The sequence below is a fragment of the Salvelinus alpinus genome, chromosome 34 (assembly GCF_045679555.1).
Source record: "Salvelinus alpinus chromosome 34, SLU_Salpinus.1, whole genome shotgun sequence".
Taxonomy (NCBI): Eukaryota; Metazoa; Chordata; class Actinopteri; order Salmoniformes; family Salmonidae; genus Salvelinus; species Salvelinus alpinus.
The window spans coordinates 20,801,660-20,816,754 of record NC_092119.1 but is presented as its reverse complement, the minus strand read 5'-3'; the positions used below and the strand labels follow the sequence as shown (position 1 = coordinate 20,816,754).

Sequence of the window (15,095 nt, the reverse complement as noted above, 5' to 3'; positions counted from 1 at the left end):
CAAGACGAACTGGCACATAGAGACAGGAAACACAGGGCTAAATACACTGGGGAAAATAAGCGACACCTGGAGGGGGTGGAGAATATAACCAGGACAGGTGAAACTGATAAGGGTGTGACAGAAGGATTAAGTTTTGAGCTTCATTTAATATTCAAAGCCACACAATATCTGCCCATCTTTATTGTTTAGGGAGCCTGGTTATTGTCAGAGGCATATTCAGTAAAATCAACTGAAAAAACGTGCTCTATAAATGGAGCGACATCATAGGAGCCAAACACCTAGATAACGGCTGAGCTAGCTGGTAATGCCACACCTGAAACACAACAAGGGTTTGTGTGTGTGAGTGTGTGTGTACTCATGGTTTGTGTGGGAGAGGAGAGCTCAGTGTATTCAAGGGTCCAGCTGGAAAGGGTGATAGGAACAGTGATGATGCTGACCTCTGACATTATAGTCCATACTGAGCCATCTTGCTCTCTGCCTCCCTGACTGCACGCAACTCCTACTCCCACTCCCTTCATGCCATGGCCGTGACACAGCCCTGTGAGGCTCTAACCTTTAGGAGCATCTGCTTTGACGAACCCTGACTCTGGCATTGCACTCTCAGCCCTAGCACAGCCCACCAGGCTGGTAGAGCAGATCAGAACAAAGGGGGACAGCCTTGAGTGTCTGTGCCCTCTGCACTCTGGTTGAACTTTGACCTGGCACCTCACACTCCACTTGGTTCAGTGCCTCCAGCCTGGCCTTGAACAAACTCCCTGTAAACGAGTCTGCAGCTCTGCACATGATGTGGGGCCGCCGCCCGTGCGAGCCTATTGTCATACAAACAGATCTGTTTAAGCTGTTCAAAGCATTGTTTAATTGCACCCAGTTAAGTGGCTAGGGAAGGTCTCTGTAGTAGAGAAGCCTCCTACAAATAGAATGTGTGTGTGTGTGTGTGTGTGTGTGTGTGTGTGTGTGTGTGTGTGTGTGTGTGTGTGTGTGTGTGTGTGTGTGTGTGTGTGTGTGTGTGTGTGTGTGTGTGTGTGTGTGTGTGTGTATTTGCATGTGTGTGCATATGTGGGAGGCCAGATGTCCAGAGCATCTGAATTAACAGTGGACAGTTAATTCAGTGAGGAGAATAATCTGAGAGATGAGGGGCTGATCGCACTGGGAAGCCTATCGACTGGCTTTGGCTTAGAAGTAGAAAAGGGGATTAGCGTTGCAGTTCAGTGCCTGTGTGCCAAAGCCCTAAGATAGACATGGCACAGTGGAAATATCATTGCATTTAAACACCCTGAGTGGAGTGTCTGATCTCTGGTTTTAATGATATTCTCTGAATTATTTGGCCACATTATAATGGTATAACTGGAAGCTTTTACAACAGCACATAACAATGTCAACATGGTGAATTCTATTGACTGCTAGATCACCATGAAGATGCTTTGAAGGCTGAGGCAGCCCAGCATATACTAAATGGTTATCTTAAAACTGTTCTTAGAATTGTTTTCTATACGTCAATTGACCTCTCTTGTTAATCAATATGGTACTTCTGTTGATAGTCAGACAAAGCTCTTGTTATATAGCCTATAGTCTATTGGCCATATGTCAGATGACTTGAGGCTGGTAATACACTCACTAAACCATGCCCTTCATTGTGTCCACACAGGTCTGTTTTAATATTTAGAGACCACCCGTTTATGATGATGCTATGATCAGATGAATGATCTGCCGTGATATCTGCTGCATCTCTTTCTCAGTGGCGTTCTCAGTGCATCTCAGTGGTGGCTAATGGGCCAACAGGCTACAGTCATTATCACGCTGGGTTCTCAGGGTTTCGGTACTTAGATTCAGAAATTCTGCTCCAGATCATATCTGTCTGACCACAACGGATTCATCACCAAACCACTCGACCGGAAAAGCCAGCGGTGAAGGTTTGTTTCAGATGTACCATCAGTACCGGCTGTTTCAGGCTGTTCCTGGTACCCATCCTCACCCTGAAAGGCATGCGCCAGGCTAGCAGTGCCACAGCAGTGTATCTGCCTGCCTTCCTTCCAGTACATATGCCAGTATGGACCTCAGCAGGCATAGACACACACAGCCTACTGCACAAACCAAATGGCTGGGAGACAGATTGGGATTAAACGCTCCATTAGCTCCATAATATTGCATATTTCTCTCTCTCACTGTGAAGGCGGTAGGCGAGGGAGGGCAACATTGTGTTGTGGTGCATATGCAAAGGAGAGAAAATGTTTTTGTCACCATAATCATTCCCCACATTGACAAGCCAATGACATGACCTCAATAGCTATATCAAATTGCAGTTTTTTATATTTCTACTGAGGGGGCAAATGAGAATGGGGTTAAATCCCATTATGGTAGAGCAAAACCAAAATTGCAGCACTCCATGGCACAGTGACTTGTAACATATTAGTTTTGCTATTTTTCACAAAATGTCCTCAAAGGCTTGTGACTCCGACGTTCTTTAAGCTGTTCCCTTTCATTTATTGTTTCTGATGTTTTCCTTTCTTCCTATTTTAGAGTCTGTTTCTGTATATGCAGACAGGGAAACAACAACTGCCATTTTATCTTTTGAGAAGCCTTGGCTAAAGCCAAGAAGCTGTGCTCCTTGACAGTCTGAGGGCAAGCCGGTTGTTTTATCTTCCACCCTTAGAGACCAGCCCACTAAACAACACTAAGACTAAAATACAGGGAGTCAGTGGAGGGGCTGTGAGATGCCCTCTTCTTTCAGAGGTTTAGGAGCAGTGAACAGATACACTCCAAAGGCGACAGAACATTTCAGAATGATGAATAATACAGGCTCAGCTCCAGAGGAGAGAAGGGACTTTGCTTGACATTCTCCATGAGACTAGCTCGGAGCAAAATGGCCCATTCGCCATCCTTAAGTTGACGATTCAAATGTAATTGGAGGGAATCGAAGCATCGACAACAAGAGGATGAGTCGACTGTAGGCCTAAGCAGCAGGCCGCCACTGACCTCAATTGATTTCTTTGTTTTCAGACAACAATGTTTCCCATTAACCTTAAGTCTTGTTTTTAACTCAACATACTGAACTATGCAAATGGTATACACAAGGGTCCATTGTTAAAATAATCACAATTCATTATGTAAATTATTAATCAGCAAAACAAATGCACTTTCTTTATAATTCATAAGAAACAGTGGCCAGTTCTGAAAAATGCAGAACTATAGGGACAGTGTGTGTCTTTAGTGGGACCACAGAGCAGTCAGAAGCACAAAGACATGAGGAACGCAACTGAGATAATGGATCAATTCTCAGAGGAACTGTGAGATGAACATGCTTACGACAGAGCCCATTCTAAACCCACTTGTACTTTCATGTTTATCCAACAATGCAGTCAGTCGTATATTAGAAGTTTGAAAAGCATCTAACATTCTCTAACTGTCGACATATAGCATGATTTGTAAACACCAATGCTTTTGAACCCAAACTTTTCTGATCAATAAAGCAATTGGTTGCATGCAATTTTTCATTCAATTCAATATTTTCCCTTTCAGACAGCAGCGCAATGAATCCTAAAGTACCATGACACCATCAGTTATAACTGAATATATAAAGCAAGACTGCATATTTTCTTAGACCAATTCACTGCACGTTGGCAATCACTTTAATATGTTACAATTAGATCAGCATTTAGAGTTGCCCTGACCTAAGAAGTCATTGAAAAGGCCGAAATACTGAGATTTTGAGGACATTTACTGAACTAATTCCATTAAATTATGTATCTGGATTACAGTGTATTAATTTTGGGAAGACCTTTGAACGGAAGTTGGAATTGAATTTAGCATCTTCTCCTCTGAAAAGTTCATGATGTCAGAAGGGGAGGAATTTGTTTTGAGTCTGTGCAAGAAGCCCATAGGGATGAAAGAAGTCTCCTTTCAACAACACGTTTTGTGATAGGCCAGAATACAAACATAGCTATAACAACAATTCAGAATATACGCTGGAAAGAAAGTATGGTGGCCCTAAGGAGCAAACTAAGAAAAGCCTATGAAGCAGACAAGTCATTACTCATCTTGGAGACAAGATATAACTAGTTGTTTTACTTAGAGAGATAAGTCAGAGTAAAGGGATAATGTAGCCAGTATTATTTCTACAAAATGATATCACTAAGTACATAAATGTCTTGCTTTGGGGCTTATTTAAATAGACAAACAAACACCACACATCACGCTAAGCAACACTGTATTATTAATACTGCTTATCTTATTCTGAGCCGTTAGTCACCCACCACGGCATTACCATCGTTTTGTCTCATTTAGCTAGTAAGAGGGGCACAGCAGTGTTTTCCATTGTTGATAAGGTCACAGCCTTTATAAATCCTTCAGTGTTGGCAGGAACAGAGAGTTGATGAGTGCCAGAGACAGCTAGCATTGACACGGCATCGACACGGCATCGACACGGGTCGGCCAGCCAATCGACACAGGACAACCTAAAAACACGTCACTTCGATACAGCTACGACCGAAAGGGACTTTTTCCTAACAGGTTAAGATAATTAGGTTAAGGTTAAGAAAAGGGTTAGGGTTAGCAAAAATGCTTCGCTAACCTGCAACGAAAATTGCTTTGGGCAAAGCGGCATGTTGTTAGGGAGTCCCCACTCACCACGTCATCCCTCGCCTCATTTAGAGGGTGGAGAGAGCAGCAGAGTGGCCTGGTGGCTCTGGCTCCCTATGGGGAACCTCACCACCATGGCCACTCTGCCCTCTCCACCCACCTCACAGCACATTCCAAATGTTCAGCATCCATTGCTTTCCCTAAACACTGATGTTGCGGCCATTTTGAAAGCCTTAGCAAAAGTGTTGTCCCTCCGTTAAATGTGACCCGATTAAGGAAACTAGGCGTATGTCGCAAGTCACGACTTCACAGAAGAGCCTTTTGATCATACATTTTTGTTAAATCAAAATGCGTTTTTTGTCAAAAATGCCTTCTCGAACATGTGAACTTTCATGTGCCTTAATATCAAAGGTGTATGTCATCTGTAAATACAAAAAAAATAAAAAATTACGAGCCTAGTTGGTTTAGCCACAGAAAAAGTCAGCAAACCTTCCCGCTAGTCATGATTGGCTGAGATAATGAGTGGGCTGGACATGCCGAGAGATGAGTTTGGATTGGTCTGCAGTGTTGCATCTTGTGTCTATGAAATGAGCTGCTCATAATACCTCAATAATCCTTTCTACTGCAGTTTTTTTTCGAAAGATACTATGTTAGCCATGGAGGACTGAAAATATGTTGCTACTGCTCTCAATAACATTGCTGCCTTGAATTTATCAGGCGCTATCGACAAAGGTCAGTGGGAAAAAGTTGTGATGGACTACTTTCTGGACGAAGATCGTGCCATGCATTGCTTACTCTCTCATTTCATAACATGTTTTGAAATCAGTGGAACACAACAGGCCAAACAAGCTGTGCAAACTAAACGGAAACAACACAGGATGTCTGATAAAAGGGGTTGCAATCTGCCGTGAAGCTTTCATACATGTATACGGGTGGGAATAATTTGTGGAACGTTCCAACAAGAATCTGTTCCAAAAACTTTGTAAATAACAAGGATGCCAACAAACGCATACAATGTAGCATGATCAATTCACCTAGATAACTAGCTGCCGAATAGGCATAAACTCACCACGTAGCTTATTCTTAATGTTTGTCCATGGGCTACCTGGGTGAGGACCGACATTTTTCGGAATAAACTTGGTGAGTGAAAAATTTTACAATATTGCCCACTCCCTACCCGGTATCTTACTCTGCCGCTGTACAACATTTTATGCGTTGTTTGTTGGCAACCTTGTTATTTATGAAGTTTTTGGAACAGATTCCTGTTGGAACGTTCCACAAATTATGCCCACCCCATGTATACAGCCAGGTAAAAATCTAGCTACAGTTTCAGATATTATACGTTTCTAATTGTCAAAGTTTTTTCATTGCAAGCTAAAGCTTGCTAGCTGGAGTTCGATGGGTGGCTTACTAACTAACAATGAAGTAACTAACAATTAACCTAATGTGAAGCTTTCATCCATGTATACAGGTAAGAATCTAGCTACAGATTCAGATATTATACGTTTCTAATTTTGTCAGTTTTCATTCCAAGCTAAAGCTTGCTGTTAGCTAGCAAGCTGGAGTCCGATGGCTGGCTTGCTAACTAACAATGAAGCTAACATTATTTGGTTAACTTTAGCTTGCTATGACAATCGGTTTGCATTGCTAGTAACTTTACTCTATGGATTGGGATAGCTAGCTAACATTAACGTGACATGTCTAAACAAAATATCCCAAGTTAAAGCTTGCTGTTAGCTAGCTAACGTTAGGTGGCTGGCTTGCTAGCTAACATTAACTTATGTGTATAAAGTGTGTGTAACGTCAGTGAGGTTTTCTCAGAATGCCATTTCACATTGCTAGTTATAGCCTAATGTTAGCTAGCTAACACTGAACTTTTTGGTTAACTTTAGCTAGCTATGACAATCGGTTTGTACTGCTCGTTAAAGTTTGCAGTTAGCTAACCATCTGACGTTAGATGGCTGGCTAGCTACAGTAGCTAACATTACCTGTGTGTAGTGATGTGAAATGACATTGAGAACATATATTGTATAAATGCTAAAATATTTGTCTTTCAGCATTAATAAGTAGAACACATACAGTCATCAAAAAGAGAGCTGGCCCAAGCAAGCATAGGCAGCAGTGCAGTTATCAACTACATGCACCATTTCTTCACCAACTACGGCGTTGGGAAAACACGTGTGGACCTGAATTGTGATAACTGCAGTGGACAAAACGAGAACAAGTTGTCCTCTGGTATTGTGCCTGAAGGACCATGCACCAGCTCCACCACAATCTGGAACTTCACTTCCTGATCACAGGCCACATCAAGTTTGCCCCTGACTTGTGCTTTGGCCTCATTAAGGAGCGCTTCAGAAAGACCAGAGTGAACACTTTGTCTGAGATTGCTGGTGTTGTGAAGGACAGCACTGTGACAGGTCAACATCCCACGGCTGGTTGGACTGGAGGATGGTACGGTGCTGATGGAAAGCTATGGCTGGCAACAACACCTGACTCTGTACTTCAGGCCGCTGCCACAGATCAAGCAGTACCAGCACTTCAGGTAAAAAATAATTTTCTTTGTATGAGGTTATTCTTATCTAAACTTGGGAGGTGAATTGATGTTGTGCAGGGTTGTAATGTTTTCAGATATCTTTTGTTATTCCCTGTTTTACAGCTTCGATGCTCTGGAGCCTGGTGTTGTCGCCAAGGAGCATTTGGACTCAGTCGGGACTAGGTTTCAGCTGCTGCACAACGCTGACATCCTTCCTCCCATAGATGGTCTGCCTGTAAAGCACCACCTGGACTGGACACAGCTAGACAATATCTTATTGACAAGATCAGAGTTTTGCGACGAACAGGCTATGGACATCACATGACCTGCACCAAAGTCAAGGGCAGGACAGAAACAGGCTCTCCGAATATAGATTCCCCTGTTCATGCGTGGTTTGGACGGACCAGTCATCAGCACTCTCTGCAGTGTCTCTATTCACATGACTCTCTCCTAACACACACCCCATACACTGCTGCTATTTTTTTTTTATCCTGCTGCTCAGCCACTTTACCCCTGATTGTATGCATATAACTACCTCGTCTATCACTGATATCGTTATTGATATTGTTCTTGTACATAGTGTATATTTTATTTATATTTACACTATCTATTTCTGATATTGCTACTATGCAAGTAACCATTTGGATAAAACGTTTACACCTTCTGTAGATACCATCCACTTAGCAAGACTTAGAAAATATTGATATGTGTCTTCGTAACATGGTTTTTGTGACATACCACAACAATATCATGTGACCGTATCACATGTCCACCACTTAAATATATGGCGCAAGCATCTGTTTATGTACTGTACTTGTGGACCTCACTCAGGTTTCAACTCAGGTTGCATGGCCTTAACTTATGTATAGAATACTATGTGATAAGTGCATGTGTAACAGTATATAAAGTATGCTAATTTTTACTCCATACATTTTCCTTGACACCAAAAAGTACTTGTTACATTTTGACAGGAAAAATGTGCAATTCAAACACTTATCAAGAGAACATCCCTAGTCATTAATACTGCCTCTGATCTGGCAGACTCACTAAACACAAATGCTTTGTTTGTAAATTATGTCTGAGTGTTGGAGTGTGCCCCTGGCTATCCATGAATAAAATTGTGCTGTCTGGTTTGCTTAATATAAGGAAGTTGAAATGGTTTATATTTTTTACTTTTGATACTTAAGTACATTGTGCCCCTGGCTATTCGTCAATACATTATTATTTTTTATATATATACAATTGTGCCGTCTGGTTTAATGTAAAGAATTTGAAATGATTTATACTTTTACTCAAGTATGACAATTTAGTACTTTTCCACAACTGGATGTTGCTGGGTGTTATAGCATTTCTTTCACATGACCCATCAATTTAGACAAGTGTATTTTGTAAGTGTCATACTCTAACTTCCGCGGTGCATACAAAGCCCTCTCCCTCCCTCCGTTCGACAAATCTGACCATGACTCCATTTTGCTTCTCTCCTCTTATAGGCAGAAGCTCAAACAGAATGTACCCGTGACAGGACCATTCAACGCTGGTCTGACCAATCAGAATCCACGCTTCAAGATTGTTTTGATCAATGCGGACTGGGACATGTTCCGGGTAGCCTCAGAGAATAATATAGATTTATATGCTGATACGGTGAGTGAGTTTATAAGGCAGTGCATAGGAGATGTTGCACCCACTGTGACTATTAAAACCTACCCTAACCACAAACCGTGGATAGATGGCGGCATTCGCGCAAAACTGAAAGTTCGAACCACCGCATTTAACCATGGAAAGATGACCGGAAATATGGCCGAATACAAACAGTGAAGTTATTCCCTCCACAAGGCAATCAAACAAGTGAAGTGTCAGCATAGGGGCAAAGTGGAGTCGCAATTAAATGGCTCAGAAATGAGATGTATGTGGCAGGGTCTACAGACCATCACAAACTACAAAAAGAAAACCAGCCACGTCACGGACAACGAGGTCTTGCTTCTAGACAAACTAAACACCTTCTTTGCCCACTTTGAGGATAACACAGTGCAACCGACGCGGCCCACTACCAAGGACTGTGGGCTCTCCTTCCCCATTGCCGACGTGAGTAAGACATTTAAACATGTTAACCCTCGCAAGGCTGCCGGCCCAGACAGCATCCCTAGCTGCGTCCTCAGAGCATGTGCAGACCAGCTAGCTGGTGTGTTTACGTACATATTCAATCTCTATCTATCCCAGTCTGCTGTCCCCACATGCTTCAAGATGGCCACCATTGTTCCTGTACCCAAGAAGGCAAACGTAAATGAACTGAATGACTATCGCCCTGTAGCACTCACTTCTGTCATCATGAAGTGCTTTGAGAGACTAGTCAAGTATCATATCACCCCCACCTTACCTGTCACCCTGGACCCACTGCAATTTACATACCGCCCCAATAGATCTACAGACAATGCAATCGCCATCACACTGCACACTGCCCTATCCCATCTGGACAAGAGGAATACCTATGTAAGAATGTTGTTCACTGACTACAGCTCAGCATTCAACACCATAGTACTCTCCAAGCTCATCATTAAGCTTGAGGCCCTGGATCTCAACCCCAACCTGTGCAATTGGGTCCTGGACGTCCCGACGGGCCGCCCCCAGGTGGTGAAGGTCGGAAAAAACATCTCCACTTCACTGATCCTCAACAATCGGGCCCCACAAGGGTGCGTCCTCAGCCCCCTCCTGTACTCCCTGTTCACCCATGACTGTGTGGCCATGCACACCTCCAACTCGATCTTCAAGTTTGCAGAATGCACGGCAGTAGAAGGCTTGATCACCAACAATGACGATACAGCCAATGGGGAGGAGGTGAGGGTACTCGGAGTGTGGTGTCAGGAAAACAACCTCCCACTCAACATCAGCAAAACAAAGGAGATGATCATGGACTTCAGGAAACAGCAGAGGGAGCACCCCCATATCCACATCTACGGGACAGCAGTGGAGAAAGTGGAAAGTTTTAAGATCCTCGGCGTATACATCAGCGACAAACCGAAATGGTCCACCCACACAGACAGTGTGGTGAAGAAGGTGCAACAGCGCAACAGCGCCTCTTCAACCTCAGGAGGCTGAAGAAATTTGGCTTGTCACCTAAAACCCTCACTAACTTTTACAGATGCACAATTGAGAACAGCCTGTCGGGCTGTATCACCGTCTGGTACAGCAACTGCACCGCCCACAACCGCAGGGCTTTCCAGAGGGTGGTGCGGTCTACACAACGCACCACCGGGGGAAAACCACCTGCCCTCCAGGACACCTACAACACCCAATGTCACAGGAAGGCCAAGAAAGATCATCAAGGACAACAACCACCTGAGCCATTGCCTGTTCACCCCGCTACCATCCAGAAGGCGAGATCAGTACAGGTGCATGAAAGCTGGGACCGAGAGACTGAAAAATAGCTTCTATCTCAAGGCCATCAGACTGCTAAACAGCCATCACTAACACAGAGAGGCTGCTGCCTACATACAGACTTCAAATCATTGGCCACTCTAATAAATGGACACTAGTCACTTTATTAATACCACTTTAATAATGATGTTTACATATCTTGCATTACTCATCTCATATGTACATACTGTATTTTATACCGTCTATTGCATCTTGCCTACGCCGCTCGGTCATTGCACATCTATATATGTATATGTATATATTCTTATTCCATCCCTTTACTTAGATTTGTGGGTATTAGGTAGTTGTTTTGGAATTGTTAGATTACCTGTTGATATTGCTGCACTGTCGGAACTAGAAGCACAAGCATTTCGCTACACTCCTCGCAATAACATCTGCTAACCATGTGTATGTGAACAATAAAATTTGATTTGATTTGACGTGATTTTCCCCCCTCATTATGCCATCTATTTTGTGAAGTGCACCAGTCCCTCCTGCAGCAAAGCACCCCCACAACATGATGCTGCCACCCCTGTGCTTCACGGTTGGGATGGTGTTCTTCAGCTAACAAGCCTCCCCCTTTTTCCTCCAAACATAACAATTGTCATTGTTGCCAAACAGTTCTGTTTTTGTTTAATCAGACCAGAGGACATTTTTCCAAAAAGTACGATCTTTGTCCCAATGTGCAGTTGCAAACTGTAGTCTGGCTTTTTTATGGTGGTTTTGGAGCAGTGGCTTCTTCCTTGCTGAGCGGCTTTTCAGGTTATGTCGACATAGAACTCGTTTTACTGTGGATATAGATACTTTTGTACCTGTTTCCTCCAGCATCTTCACAAGGTCCTTTGCTGTTGTTCTGGGATTGATTTGCACTTTTCGCACCAGAGTACGTTCATCTCTAAGAGACAGAACGTGTCTCCTTCCTGAGCGGTATGACAGCTGCGTGGTCCCATGGTGTTTATACTTGCGTGTTATTGTTTGTACAGATGAACCTGGTACCTTCAGGCGTTTGGAAATTGCTCCCAAGGATGAACCAGACTTTGTGGTCTACAATTATCTTCTAAGGTCTTGGCTGATTTCTTTATATTAAGTGAAATAATCTGTCTGTAAACAATTCTTGGAAAAAAGACTTGTGTCATGCACAAAGTAGATGTCCTAACTGACTTGCCAAAACTATGTAAACTTCCGACACACAACGCAAGAGAGAGTAAAGATCACATCTGTTACACTGGTGCCCAGACCAGTCTTCTTGTCTTTGCTGTACATCTGTTACACTGGTGCCCAGACCAGTCTTCTTGTCTTTGCTGTACATCTGTTACACTGGTGCCCAGACCAGTCTTCTTGTCTTTGCTGTACATCTGTTACACTGGTGCCCAGACCAGTCTTCTTGTCTTTGCTGTACATCTGTTACACTGGTGCCCAGACCAGTCTTCTTGTCTTTGCTGTACATCTGTTACACTGGTGCCCAGACCAGTCTTCTTGTCTTTGCTGTACATCTGTTACACTGGTGCCCAGACCAGTCTTCTTGTCTTTGCTGTACATCTGTTACACTGGTGCCCAGACCAGTCTTCTTGTCTTTGCTGTACATCTGTTACACTGGTGCCCAGACCAGTCTTCTTGTCTTTGCTGTACATCTGTTACACTGGTGCCCAGACCAGTCTTCTTGTCTTTGCTGTACATCTGTTACACTGGTGCCCAGACCAGTCTTCTTGTCTTTGCTGTACAACTGTTACTCTAGTAATGCCAAGGTTGCGGGTTCAATTTCTGCAGGGTTCACAAACGCATACGAAAACGTTGATGCACTCACTGTACTGCAAGTCTCTTTGGATTGAAGTGTCTGCTAAGTGACGTACATTAATATGATAGTTTCCCTGCTATGAACCTCAGTGTTGTTGCTGGGTAAACTTTGCCCAACTTTTCTCTTCCTGCCGTAGAAGTGGAATGCACACATTGTAGCCTCTTAGTTAGAATGAGGTGTTGATGTGCTCCCCTCTCTGAACCTCTACACAAGGGTGTTATACAGCTTTCAGTTAATTAATGTGTCAATCCTGTGTGTTTATCTGTTCATAAGTATGACCAATCCTCAATCTACTCAAGGTGACTTTGACCAATAAAATGTATACGTAGCTCATGACATAGTTACTAAATAGGTAATAGTCAACTGTTAATAAACTAGCTAGTAATGCCTCTCTGTTGCCAAAACCTTGATCAATATTACAAAAAATGGATATACTAATGTCCTGGAATTTCCTGTTAAAATCCTGTGCAATTTTTGAAAACAATTCCAAAGCCAACCAATGCATGGCAAAACATCACACACTGCCACTGGCAAGATACTGTAAACAACACATTATTAAGCTTCACAAAAGGCAACTGCAACCAACTGTGGTCTTGGGTCAGTGACTCGCAGAAATAATTGATGTGTTACCACTGCTATCACAAAGCAGAGCAGCTGGAACAGGAGTATAGAGTTGGTGTGTTCATTAGCAGTCATTGTATGAGGTTTATTAGTGCTTGTGAACTGCTTATTTGTATATCATTGCCCTGAAATACATCAGAAAGGCTTCCATAACAACCACAGTATAGACCTTTGAAATGAATTTCCAATGGGAAGAGGTATAACTGTGACACATCAATCCCCTGGTGAGATGACATCATCCATTACATAAAAAGGAAATAGATTCAACCTGTTCACTCTTTATTAAAAGAGAGCAGGAAGGCCACTCAAACCAACCATAGGGAGAAAGCCAATGACCAGGGGCAGAGGCTTAAGGGAAAACATATATAATGTTGAGCTATACAAATGTGGGGTATGAGATACTCGTTACAAACTTACAGGCTTTATCTCTGGTCAGTAGCTAATCATTTATTTTCCTGTAGCCCTTCTCAAAGGACCAATGAATCATCACAGGTCAAACTCATTCCGAATTCCAGCTGGTCTGATCTTGGCTGGGGCAAGTAACCAAATAAATAACCCAAAGTGGCAGGACTTTCAAGTCTAAGAACGTAATGATCCCATTGGATATGGATAATGTCCCCTAAACTCATGGCCTCTACCACTGGGTGTAATTACTGTGCATGTACCACTCCTATTGCTTTGAAGTTGTTGTCGTCTTTCAATGTGAAACAAACCTCTTCCATTATGGAACTTTTTTCATTAGCAAAAGGCAAGTTTGGGAAGCAATGTTTGAGCAGTATCCAGACAAGCATTATATAGAACTGGGCACAGCACATTACCTGTATCCTTTCTCATCTTGCATAGAGTTCCCTGAGGCAAATCCAGGAGATGCTAAGGTACCAGACCTGTAATTGGTTATGGATCAATATCAATAAAAAGCACACTTCTCTTTCTGCTCCAAAACCAGCAATTCAGGCACACAACAACACACAGCTGCAAACTGAGATGTGGGTTTCTCAGTCAAGATGGCTCTATCCTTTCATACACAATAAGTGCAGTCAGTTATTATAGTCATTTTAGCATAGATTAGAACTGAGAGTTCAATATCAATTGTTATGGGTAATCTAGCAGTGTGCTTTGTAGCATAGCATTTAAGTAACCATTTCCATGCTCATGTGGAGTCTTATTGGCCTATGTTTTACAGCTGAGCGGTCAGGTTAAACTTGAAGCCAGGGAATCAGTTTTGCTCAAGGTTGGACCATTAGTCTCTATCCCAGTCTAACACATAAATCACCTGGGCCCAGTTTTTCAAAAGTTATCTATCTGGTTTTCGCCTATCTGATAGCATTAAATGCATACAAGTAGAATGAATAGAATGGACAAATCATAGACTTGAATGGGGACTCCCGTTCTATTTATTCTACTTCTATGCATTTAATCCTATCCGAGAGGCTAAATCCAGATAGATAACTTTTGCAAAACTGGACCCTGGGCATATAAATAGCAATAATCCCCCAAATTGTCCAACAATATTTCCATTCCCATATTATCGACTAACACAGGTAGGCCTATTGTATGAACTATGATTTTAGTAGAGCAAATACGGTCAACTCCTGATTTTGTGAATAGCTCTCTGGCTTCCCAGGAACTGTACTTATCTGATTGTACACTTATCAGTGTGTGTGTGTGTGTGTGTGTGTGTGTGTGTGTGTGTGTGTGTGTGTGTGTGTGTGTGTGTGTGTGTGTGCGCGCTTTTAACCTTGGAATCAAGAGAGTGGTCAAACAGTTTGGTAAGAGGAGATACACTGTAACTGCGACAAAAAATACATTATTCTAGATAGGAAAATAAACTATTTCAGTCGAGATTACATTTTGTTGTTTTCACATATCCTCTCATTCAGTGGTTCATTATGTCAGAAATGCCCTCCCTTTGATCAGTTAATAGATTTCATATAAAACACATTTTGTTCCTAAGGCAAGACATGTTTTACATATTTCTGTTGGGAGAATTATTATGTCTTCTTTTCAAAACAATCTAACCGTTTGTACATTCTGGTATTGATAACGTTACTCCATTTTATATGTTGACAAATTGGTTTATTGTCCAGTTCAGTTGGTTTTGTTCTATTTGAAATGTCAGTTGAAACATTCAAAAGTCTGCATGCACTGAATCACTTTCCT

General features: G+C 42.5%; 1 long non-coding RNA gene across 1 annotated transcript; it reads left to right on the top strand.

Moving 5' to 3' along the window:
* Positions 1 to 5,203: 5,203 nt before the first annotated feature.
* Positions 5,204 to 8,314, top strand: LOC139563581 (uncharacterized). Its single transcript, XR_011672589.1, has 3 exons — positions 5,204 to 6,046; positions 6,633 to 7,117; positions 7,232 to 8,314. It is a non-coding gene; the product is annotated as an uncharacterized lncRNA (long non-coding RNA).
* Positions 8,315 to 15,095: the final 6,781 nt, after the last annotated feature.